The sequence below is a fragment of the Amblyraja radiata genome, chromosome 16 (genome assembly GCF_010909765.2).
Source record: "Amblyraja radiata isolate CabotCenter1 chromosome 16, sAmbRad1.1.pri, whole genome shotgun sequence".
Classification (NCBI taxonomy): domain Eukaryota; kingdom Metazoa; phylum Chordata; class Chondrichthyes; order Rajiformes; family Rajidae; genus Amblyraja; species Amblyraja radiata.
The window spans coordinates 4,771,581-4,782,546 of NC_045971.1; positions in this window are offsets into that span (position 1 = coordinate 4,771,581).

Here is a 10,966-nt window from a genome sequence, read left to right on the forward strand (position 1 = left end):
TGCCTGGTGAACTCACTGTGGTGGATGTTAATTTGTGTTTATTGTGTGTTTTGTTGTTTATTATTACATGTATGGCTGCAGGCAACGACATTTCGTTCAGACTGAAAGGTCTGAATGACAAATAAAGGATCTAAGTAAGTCATGAGATCACTTCAAAACAAAACATCCAGTTGGGAGGGTATTGTACATAACTGCAACAAGGCAAAGGATTACCTCATGAAATTGATAGAAAAGCTAGAGAAACTCTTGCCCAGAGTAGGGGAATCGAGAACCAGAGGACATTGGTGGTGGTGGTGGTGGGTGTATGGAACGAACTGTGGGCAAAGGTAGTTGAGGCAGGTCCTACCTCAAAGTTTAAGAAACGGTTAGACAGCTGGTACATGAAGATACCACACAAAAAGTTGGAGTAACTCAGCGGGTCAGACGGAATCTCTGGAGAAGAGGAATAGGTGATGTTTTGGGTCGAGACCCTTCTTCAGACAGAGTCTGGGGAAAGGGAAACGAGAGATATAGACAGTGATTTGGAGAGATATATAGAACAAATGAATGAAAGATATGTTAAAAAAAAGTAACAAATGAATGAAATATATGCATTCCTTTTCTCCAGAGATGCTGTCTGACCCGCTGAGTTACTCCAGCTTTTTGTGCCTATCTTAGGTTTAAACCAGCATCTGCAGTTTCCTCCTAGACAGGTACATGGATAGGACAAATGAAGACAGGTGGGACTATTGTAGATGGGACATGTTGGCCGGTGTGGGCAAATTGGGTTTATTAAGTATATTCAGCACTTTTTTGTTTTTATTTCAAATTTCCGGACTTGCAATATTTTAAATTATTGTGTCCTTCAAATGTAACTTGTTATAACAAAACAGATCCTGTTTTTCAATGAATTGGTTTCATGGTCAGTTACTGATATTTCATATCTGTATTATTTTTAAACACGATTATGGACATTGTTACTAGTATTTGAAATCCAGGCTATTTTTAAACGGAATACAAATTCTCAAATTGCCTTGATGGTATTGGAACTCACATTTGGTACACTGTTAATTTGGGGCTTTGGAATATTGAGAAACAAGGAACTACAGATGTTGGTTTACAAGAAAAGACACAAAGTACGAGGATAACTCAGTGGATCAGGCAGCATCTATGGAGAACATGGATAGATTATGTTTTGGCTCCAGACATTGTGGTGGGGAGGAGTGAGAAAGCTGGAAAAGAAGTGGGGGCAGGACAAAGACTGGTGTGTGATGGGTGGATACAGATGAGGGGGGGGGGGGGGTTTAATTGACGGATGGTTGGACAAAGGCTAGAGATGAAGTGACAAGAGATGTGACATAAGTAGGAAAAGGTGTGAGAAGGAGAAATGGGTGAAAATCTGGGTGGGGCGTTGTGAAAAGGGGGTGATGGGGAAGCAGGGGAGAGTTGTTTGTGAGTTAGTTCCCTAAAATTGGAGAATTCAATGATCATACCATTAGGTATCAGCTTCCTAAGTGAAATATGAGGTGTTGTTCCTCCAGTTTGCAAGTGACCTCACTCTGGCATGGAGGAGGCCAAGGACAGAAAGGTCAGTATGAATGAATACGTTATATTTTATTGTCACATGTGATAAGTCACAGTGAAATTCTTTGCTTGCATACCCAAGGTATACAAATAGTCACCACGTAAAGGGTACATAGAAAGTTACAAAGTATCCATGCCAGGCCCCTCTTTATGGGATCTATTTATGACAGCAGGATAAAGAAAGTTGACATCCCAGATGTCCTGGGATGGAAAACCTCGTCTTGGGAGCAGATGCGGCGAAGATGTAGAAATTGAGACTATGGGATAGCGTCTTTGCAAGAGACAGTGTGGGAGGAGATGTGGTCCAGATGACTGTGGGAGTTGGTGGTCTGCAGTCGATAGTCTGTCCCTTGTGATGGAGACAGTGAGATCAAGAAAGGGGAGCGAGGTGTCAGAGATAGTCCAAGTGAATTTGAGGGCAGGGTGGAAGTTGGTAGTAAAGTTAATGAAATCAACAGGTTCTGCACAGGTGCGGGAAGCAACCCCGATGCAACGTCATCAATGCAGGGAAAGGAACAGGATGATAGGGTTCATTGAATAAATATGTGTGCACTCCATATCCTTCTCTTTGTCTTTACATGATGCAGACCAAGAAACAGGCAGGGAACCAAGCCATTATCACGTTGGACATTGTGCTGAACTGTCTGGATGAATTCTTAATTATTTTTAAATGATAATTCATAAAACAAAATAGAATCACTTTAGAAATAGAATCACTTCCAAATTTAGGAAAGACTGAATTTTGATTCTAATAACATTAATTTGATTTAATCATGTTTAAAGTTACTGGAGTGGTTCTCGGTAATGGCTGCTGAGAAAGGTCCATGTAGATTTACTCAACCCAATCAATGCCCATTCATTCGATCAATAACCTTTACTGGTCTAAAACACCAACATAAATTAAATGAATAGAATCACTCAAAGTCAATTGACATTTATAAAATTTGTTTTAACCTGCTACTTGTAACAATTAATAAATATTGAGCATTAAGGTTTACAGTTGGGGTTAAATAATCCAATATTTGACAAGCTATGGTAGTGGAGAAAAATGCTACATGCTACAGTATTGAGACAGAAACTGACAGACTAAGGAAGGATTAAAATTAAAGATTATTATTTGATTAGAGTACATAGAAACAAAGAGGGGAGGGTTTAAGAAGAAATTCCTGACTTAAAAGTCTAAAGAGCTGAATGAGTGGCTGCCAATTAAGAATTAAGAGAGTTTAATTGCCATATGGTGTGTAGCCACAGAGCAATGAAAATCGTACCTGCAGCAGCTTAACAGACCAGTCTGAAGAAGGGTCTGATAATGGCAGGGATGAAACATCACCCATTCTCCAGAAATGCTGCCTGTCTCGCTGAGTTACTCCAGCATTTTGTGTCTACCCATAAACACAGATGAATATAATAATCAAAAATCTTCAATAAATTCACATTTGTTATACTATTGTAAAAGAAAAACAAAGTCCGTAGAGCAACCAAACACACAGACCAGAGACGATCAAAATTGGTGAGGTTTGGGTCTTGTAGTGTTGATGAGCCTGATGTTTCCTGGGAAGAAGCTGTTCTTGAAACTGTGCTCACAGTTTTCAGACTACATCTTCCTGATGGTAGTAATGAAATGATAGCATGGCCAGGGTGGTCTGGGTCTCCGATGATATTGGCTGCTCTTTGAATGGGAGAAAGAACCCTTTGGTGGTGGGAAGGTCAGTACTTGTGATGGATTAGGTATACAGTATATATTAAAAATAGATAGACACTTAATGCTGGAGAAACTCAGTGGGACAGGCAGCATCTTGGGAGAGATCCCATTCCTTCTCTCAGAGATGCCTCCTATTCCACTGAGTTACTCCAACATTTTGTGTCTGTCTTTCGTGTAAACCAGCATCTGCTGTTCCTTCCTACAGATATGAAAAATGGTTTGATATTGATTTATCGTTTTCATTTGTACTTAAGTACAGTTGAAAAACATTTTTTGTGTGCTATCCAGGTATATCAACCACCTTCTTCTGCAGGTGCACCACGCTGTCGGATTGCATCACAGCTTGGTTCAGGAACAGTTCAGCCAAGACCGCAAGTAATTGCAGAGATTTGTAGATGTAGCCCAATCTATCAAATAGACCACACTCCCCACCAATGACTCCATCTACACAACGCTGCCTCTGGAAAGCTGGGACATAATCAAAGACTTGTCCAACCCAGGTCATTCTTTCTACTCAATGTTCTGGAGTAACTCAGCAGGTCAGTCAGCATCTCAGGAGAACATGGATAGGTGACTTCTCGGGTCAAGACCCTTCTTCATACTTTCATCCCCCGGCTCCTGTCAGGAAAAGGTTCAGAAGCTTGAAAGCTCACACTACAAGACTCAGTAAGAGCCTGTTATCAGGATTTTGAATGGTTCTTCCATAAGATAGGGTACTGTCCAATTCTCCTCCACCCCATTGCAGCCATTGGACTTTGTGTATGGAACTGGTGCGCTACAATGCTGAGAACGATATTCTGCACTCCGTGTCTTCCCCTTTGCTCTCCCGATTGTATGGCTTGATTGTATTTATTTATAGTATTATCTGATCTGATCAGATGGCGTGCAAAACAAAACCTTTCACTGTACTTCAATACATATGACAATAATAAACCTAAACAGTCAAACCATGTTCGAGTACAACCGGTAGTATAAAAAGAGAAAGGAAATAGAGTGCAGAATATAGTAATACAGCCACAGAGAAAGCACAGATTTTTTTTAAATGCAAGCGCCCAAACAACGTAGATTGTAAGATGAGGAATACATCCTTAAACTATTGAGAAGTCATGTCAGGAGCCTGATAATGGCAGGGAAGAGACTGATCTTGATTCTGGTGGCATGTGGCTTCCAAACTTTTCATCTTTTGTCTGGCAGGAGTGGGGAGAAGAGGGAATGGCAGAGATGTGGGTGGTCCCCGATTATGTTGGCTGCTTTCCCAAGGCAGCACAGAGTATAGACAGAGTCAATGAGGTGGGGAGGGAGGATAGTTTGTGTGAAAGACTGGGCTGTGTCCACAACTCTGCAATTTCCTGCGCTCTTGGGTGGAACAGTTACCAAACCAAGCTGTCTGACACACGGTGAATAAAGAAATAACAATTAGAGGGCCTGCTGTAGAAATCATCAGGCTGGCTTTTATTTTTAGTGGACTATTAATTATCACAGTTGTAGCAGAAACGTGGACAATTTAATTGCTAGTTTATTAACAATGCGGGGTCCATAAAGCAGGTTGACACGTGCATTATCTCTGTGAAGTGAATGTTGTGGTGAACATACACTTAAATTACAGAGTGTATTATCTATAATTGTTTTGGGGCTGTTGATTACTTCCAGCCTGGGCAGAGAAAGAACTAATTTTCAGCTTTGAGCACAAGAAGATGTCAAAGAAGTTCCAGAAGTCAGGTGAAGAATCTGTGAAAGTACAGCAATGACATTTGGCTTCTATATTTAGGCTTTACGGAAGGTAATTAATTCGTGACTGCGCATGCTAAATGTAATACCTAAATATTGACAGGGTGCAGAAATCTAATGTTATATTTTCGGAGGAAGAATAAGAGGGTCGCAGAAACTAAAGAGTCAAGCTTCAAGAGCTTTATTGTCATATACCCTGAAAAGGAATAATGAAATTCCTACCTGCAGCAGCACAAGAAATGTTTACATAGTACTCTGTAAACACAAAAAATAAGTTCAATATACATATAAAAAGAAACAAACAATAATAGTGAATAGACACAATTTTAGGAGAAATGCAAGGACGTGATGTGATTTTTTTTTTAATGGATCTGGGACTTTATTTATAAAGGCATGGAGTACAGGGCAAGGAAGTGATGATGGATCTTCGCTAATTGTTGGCTTGGCCAGTAGGAACAATGTGGCCAGCCCTGGATAGCACAGTCTGGAAAATATATGATGGGCTTGAAAAAGGTTAGAAGAAATATAATATGATGATTTCAGGAATGAGGGAACGTCAGTTATGTGAATAGAATGGAAAAATCGGGCTTGCTCTCATCGGAACACAGAAGATTGTGAGGAGACACAAGGAACTGCAGATGCTGGAATCCTGAGTAAGACACAAAGTGCTGGAGTAACTCTGCGTGTCAGGCAGAATCTCTGGAGGACAATGGATAGGTGACGCTTTGAGTCGGGACCCTTCTTCACACTATGAGGAGACCTGATCGAGGCACAGAACAGAGAGAGAAAGTGTTTCCATTAGCAGGGACGTTAAGAATTAGGAAGCATAAGATGAATGTGATTGGCAAATGAACAGAAAGATGTGAGGAAATATATTGAGTCTGAAGAAGGGTCTTGACCCGAAACGTCACCCATTCCTTCTCTCCAGAGATGCTGCCTGTCCCGCTGAGTTACTCCAGCTTTTTGTGTCAATCTGAGGAGATATATATCTATTTTTACATGGTGACAGGAAAATAGTGGAGGCACATTCAATTGTAGTTTTCAAAATGCAGTTGGATAGCCATCTGAACTGAAAGACTTTGGTGTGAGAGTGAAGCTAATTGGATCATACAGTATAATCTGCTGTAACCGTTCTACAATTCCCTGATACAACTGTCTAAGGTCACACTCAAATACCAACGTTTCCTCCATCCTATCTTGTACATTTATCATTAATATATTTTTCCTCCCCGTGTCTTCCTGCATTACTCCTCTGAGTATTTTTTTTAAATTGTGAGGAGGTTTGATAGGAGAGTTTTGCAGAACTAAAAGAAGAAAATGCTGGAAGCATTTAGCAGGTTGGACAGCACTTGGGGAGAGAAGAACCTTTAATGTACCAAAATTATGATCTTTTATTCAGATGGTCAGCATTTTAGTATTTTTGTTTTTGGAGTTATAGAAGATATTTTCACTTGTTTGAGTTTAGTTTATTGTCATGTGTACCGAGGTACAGTGAAAAGCTTTTGTTGCGTGTTAACCTGTCAGCGGAAAGACAATACATAATTATAATCGAGCCATCCACAGTGTACAGATACATGATACATGATCTTGTGGGAAGATCAAAGTTAGAATGGATCAATTGGAAGTGGTCACTAATGAATTGAAGGAGGAGAGAGCCACTGGGAATGACGGGCGCGAGGAGCGGGCTGGTAGGAGAGGGTGTCGTCTCCAAGATCAAAATAATGAAATGTGCTTTAAGATCTGATATGTTAATATCCCCCCTAGTGAAGAATATTGATTTCATCAGATTTTACTTCTTACATGGCCTGGCCAAATTCAAGTTTTATTCTACAAATATTTTGACAGGTAACATCAATGTTTAGCTTTAGACATTTATTTCACTCATTATTTTATTTGTGCTTTCAAGATTAAGCAAAATCAGGGGTGAGGAGATGGCCAATTGATCAATTATAATTTAATATTATAAAGTCAAAATATGAAAAAAAGAAAAAAGATATAAAAGATAATTTAAATCACACACAGAAGAAAAATCTCAATGGATAATACAAATATAAGCTCTTTATGTTCTCTGTTTCATATTAAAAGATTTGTCCAATCAGATGCTGGAAATCTGAAATGCAACAGAAAATGCCAGAAACGCTCAGCAGGTCATCTGTGGAAAGTTCCGGACTGAAGATGGGAGGTGCAGTGGTGCAGCGGTAGAGGTGCTGCCTTGCAGCGCTAGAGACCCAGGCTTGATCCTGACTACAGGTACTGTCTGTACAGAGTTTGTATGTTCTCCCCGTGACCGCGTGGGTTTTCCCCAGGTGCTTCAGTTTCATCCGGGGAAAAGTGGTGAATCTGTGGAATTCTCTGCCACAGAAGGTAGTTGAGGCCAGTTCATTAGCTATATTTAAGAGGGAGTTAGATGTGGCCCTTTTGGCTAAAGGGATCAGGGGGTATGGAGAGAAGGCAGGTACGGGATACTGAGTTAGATGATCAGCAATGATCATATTGAATGGCGGTGCAGGCTCGAAGGGCTGAATGGCCTACTCTTGCACCTAATTTCTATGTTTCTATGTTTCTATCCCACACCCCAAAGCCGTACAGGTTTGTAGGTTAATTGGGTTCAATTAAAAAAATGTAAATTGTCCCTAGTGTGTAGGATAGGGCTAGTGTACAGGCATGATCGCTGGTCGGCGTGGACATGGTGGGCTAAAGGGCCTGTTTTCGCGCCGTATCTCTAAAGTAATGTCTAAATGTCAAAGACCCTGACAAAGGGTTTTCATCCTTAATAATATGTTAACTCTATTTCTCTCTTTCCACAATTGTTGCTGTGTGTTTTCAGCATTTTCTAATTTTGTTTCAGATTTCCAGTAGTCTCTGGGCTTTGCCCTTTGAGGGAGCAATGAATATGTTCAATCCAATTTTCATGCACTTCATTTTTCCATACCGTTGGATTAATATGTGGAGAGCTGCATTCCAATTCTACAATCTCAGATGCTATGTATATTTGTACAGAGAATTCTTCAAAACAAGATTTTTTTCCCTCAGGTATGGGAACCGGGAACCAGTGGACATAGGTTAAGGTGAGAGGGGAGAGGTTTAAAAGGATCCTGAGGGGCTATGTTTTCTTACAGAGGGTAGTGGGTACATGGAAAGAGCTGCCAGAGGCTGTAGTTGAGGCAGGTACTATAACAACATTTAAAAGTCATTTGGGCACGTGCATGGATAGGAATAATTTAGAGGGATACAGGCAGGAAGAAACTGCAGATGCTGGTTTAAACCGAAGATAGACACAAAAAACTGGAGTCAGACAGCATCTCTCGAGAAAAGGAAAGAGCCAATTTCCATACTTTATGACTCTTTGACTCTATTAATATACAGCACGCAAATCCGTCCAAAAGTACATTATGGGCAGCACAGTGGCACAATGGTACAGTTGCTGCCTTACAGCGCCAGAGGCCCGGGTTCAATTCTGATTACAGGTGCTGTCTGTACAGAGTTTGTACATTCTTCCTGTGACCGCATGAGCTTTCTCTGGGTGCTCCAGTTTCCTCCCACATTCGAAAGACGAACAGGTTTGTCGGTTAATTAGGTTCTGTAACTTGTCCCTGGCGTATAGGATAGAACAAGTGTATGGGTAATCGCTGGCCGGTACACTCAGTGGGCAGAAGGACCTATTACCATGCTGTATCTATAAACCAAGCTGGTGGAGCTGCTGCCTCACAGCGCCAGAGGCCCAGTTTCAATCCTGACATTGGATGCTACCTATGTGTATGTTCTCACTGTGCATTGTTCCTCCAGATGCTCCGGTTTCCTCCCGCATCTCACAATCGTGTGGGTTACTCGGTTAATTGGACACCGACTCTAAGTCTCCCCCTAGTGTGTAAGTGAGTGATAGAATCTAGGAAGAGCCGATGTGAATGTAGGGAGCACAAAATGGGATTAGCGTTGGATTAGTATAAATGGGTGCTTGAAGAGCCTAAAGGGCTAAAGGGCCTGTTGCTCAGCTGCTGGACACTCATAAAGTGTATTCTCTGACAGTTGCACGCTCCTTCAGTTGAATGGCAAGCTAGATTATCTGGGTGTGATTTGGACCTATACCTTCCCACTCAGTGTTCCGACTGAGCCAATGCTGATGGATCGGCTAAGTACAGCTCTGTTCAACCGTCCAAACCTCATTCATCCACAAACAGAGCTTTTTTGGGAGCAGAGTGCTGCCTTTGAATGAACAGATAAACGTATACATACTCATGTGTTAAGAGTCAAGAGAGTTTTTATTGCCATATGTCCTGCAGATACATATCCCAAATGTATCGGCATTTCCTTGTTCCTACATGATAGGAGCAGAACCCACTATTGATGAATGCCACCAACAGAAATGCAACCATTTAAATATAGTCGTGACCATAAAATACATTATTATGTTCTTCTTCTTATCCAGTCCACACACAAGATTAGAAGTTGTTCAGCCAGAGCTGAACACACTTCTCGGCATCTGCACAATGGTGTCTGTCTTGCGCTTCTTGTGCTTCTTGTGCGTGGTGGTGGAAAGATTGGTTGAAACAGGGCCGCGACGTGAACGCTCTTTCCTTGGCCCCATTATTATGTTGAAACAACACAAATCCAGAAAGGAAAAATCACAAATTAGATACATTTCGCCTCTAATTATAAACAGTGAAATAGAGATAATAGCAATTGTAAGGATGACAAAAATAAGTGTGGCAATGCATGAATGTTTGAACAATGTCGATGATGTGGTAAATTGTCGATGTTGAAATACAAGAATTAATATCCTTAAACCTATTGATCTTGGAAAACCGTATCTTACTGTCATTATCAGGGAATCATTTTTCCCCCCTAGTAACAACAATAAAACTGAAAACAGCTTCCACGGAATTAAATTGCAACTTGATTATGGACTTAGGGTGAAGATATTTATTCACTGTTTCTCACCGTGGGACCCATTATTATCCTCAAAACCAATTCTGACGTCCACTGCAATTATTTTATCGTTTCATTTGAAAGAGATGTCTGGAGTTCATGATTTACGATCACTGTCTTTAATTCTGGGTTCCTTAAATGAAGTCCAACCATGAGATTAAATCTTGGCACAGAGCGTGATAAAATGAGAGTGTTTTTTTCACCCTGGCACTCTTGACTGATGCACAGCATTCTGAGATATGACCTAAAGCTGCAGTGACAATACCTCCAAGCTCTGTCCATTCTGCTCCACCTGACAGATCAACTGCTCTTGATATGATGTGATTTGGGGCTCAATAACGCCTTAATAGATCTGGGTTCATTGATAGGTTGAACATCTTACCCAGTAATTTGAAGTGTACATCATTTTTTAAAGGCTATATACCAAAACAGCGAAGGTAGAACTTGGATCAGATACTGAATCCTTTCATATAATTTGAAAATACTGGGCACATTTAGCAGGTCAGGCTGCATTTGTGGGAAGAGGAATTTGGAATAGTACACCACAGGAACAGGCCTTTTGGCCCACAATGTCCATGCCAAACATGATGCCAAGTTAAACTATCTCTGTTTACATGCGATCCATATCCCTCCATTTCCTTGTGTAAATATATATGATGAAGGGTCCCAGTCTAAAGGAGGATCTCGATCCGGAACATCGCCTATTCCTGTCCTCCTGAGATGCTGCTTGACCTGCTGAGTTACTCCAGCATTTTGGTGTTTTACTCAAGATTCCAGCATCTGCAGTCAATTGTGTGTCTCTCCATGTGCCTATGCAAAAGTATCTTAAATGCGACTATCTTATCTGTCTCCATCACATAGAAACAAGAAACATAGAAAATAGGTGCAGGAGCAGGCCATTCGGCCCTTCGAGCCTGCACCACCATTCAATATGATCATGGCTGATCATCCAACTCAGTATTCCGTACCTGCCTTCTCTCCATACCCCCTGATCCCTTTAGCCACAAGGGCCACATCTAACTCCCTCTTAAATATAGCCAAGATATC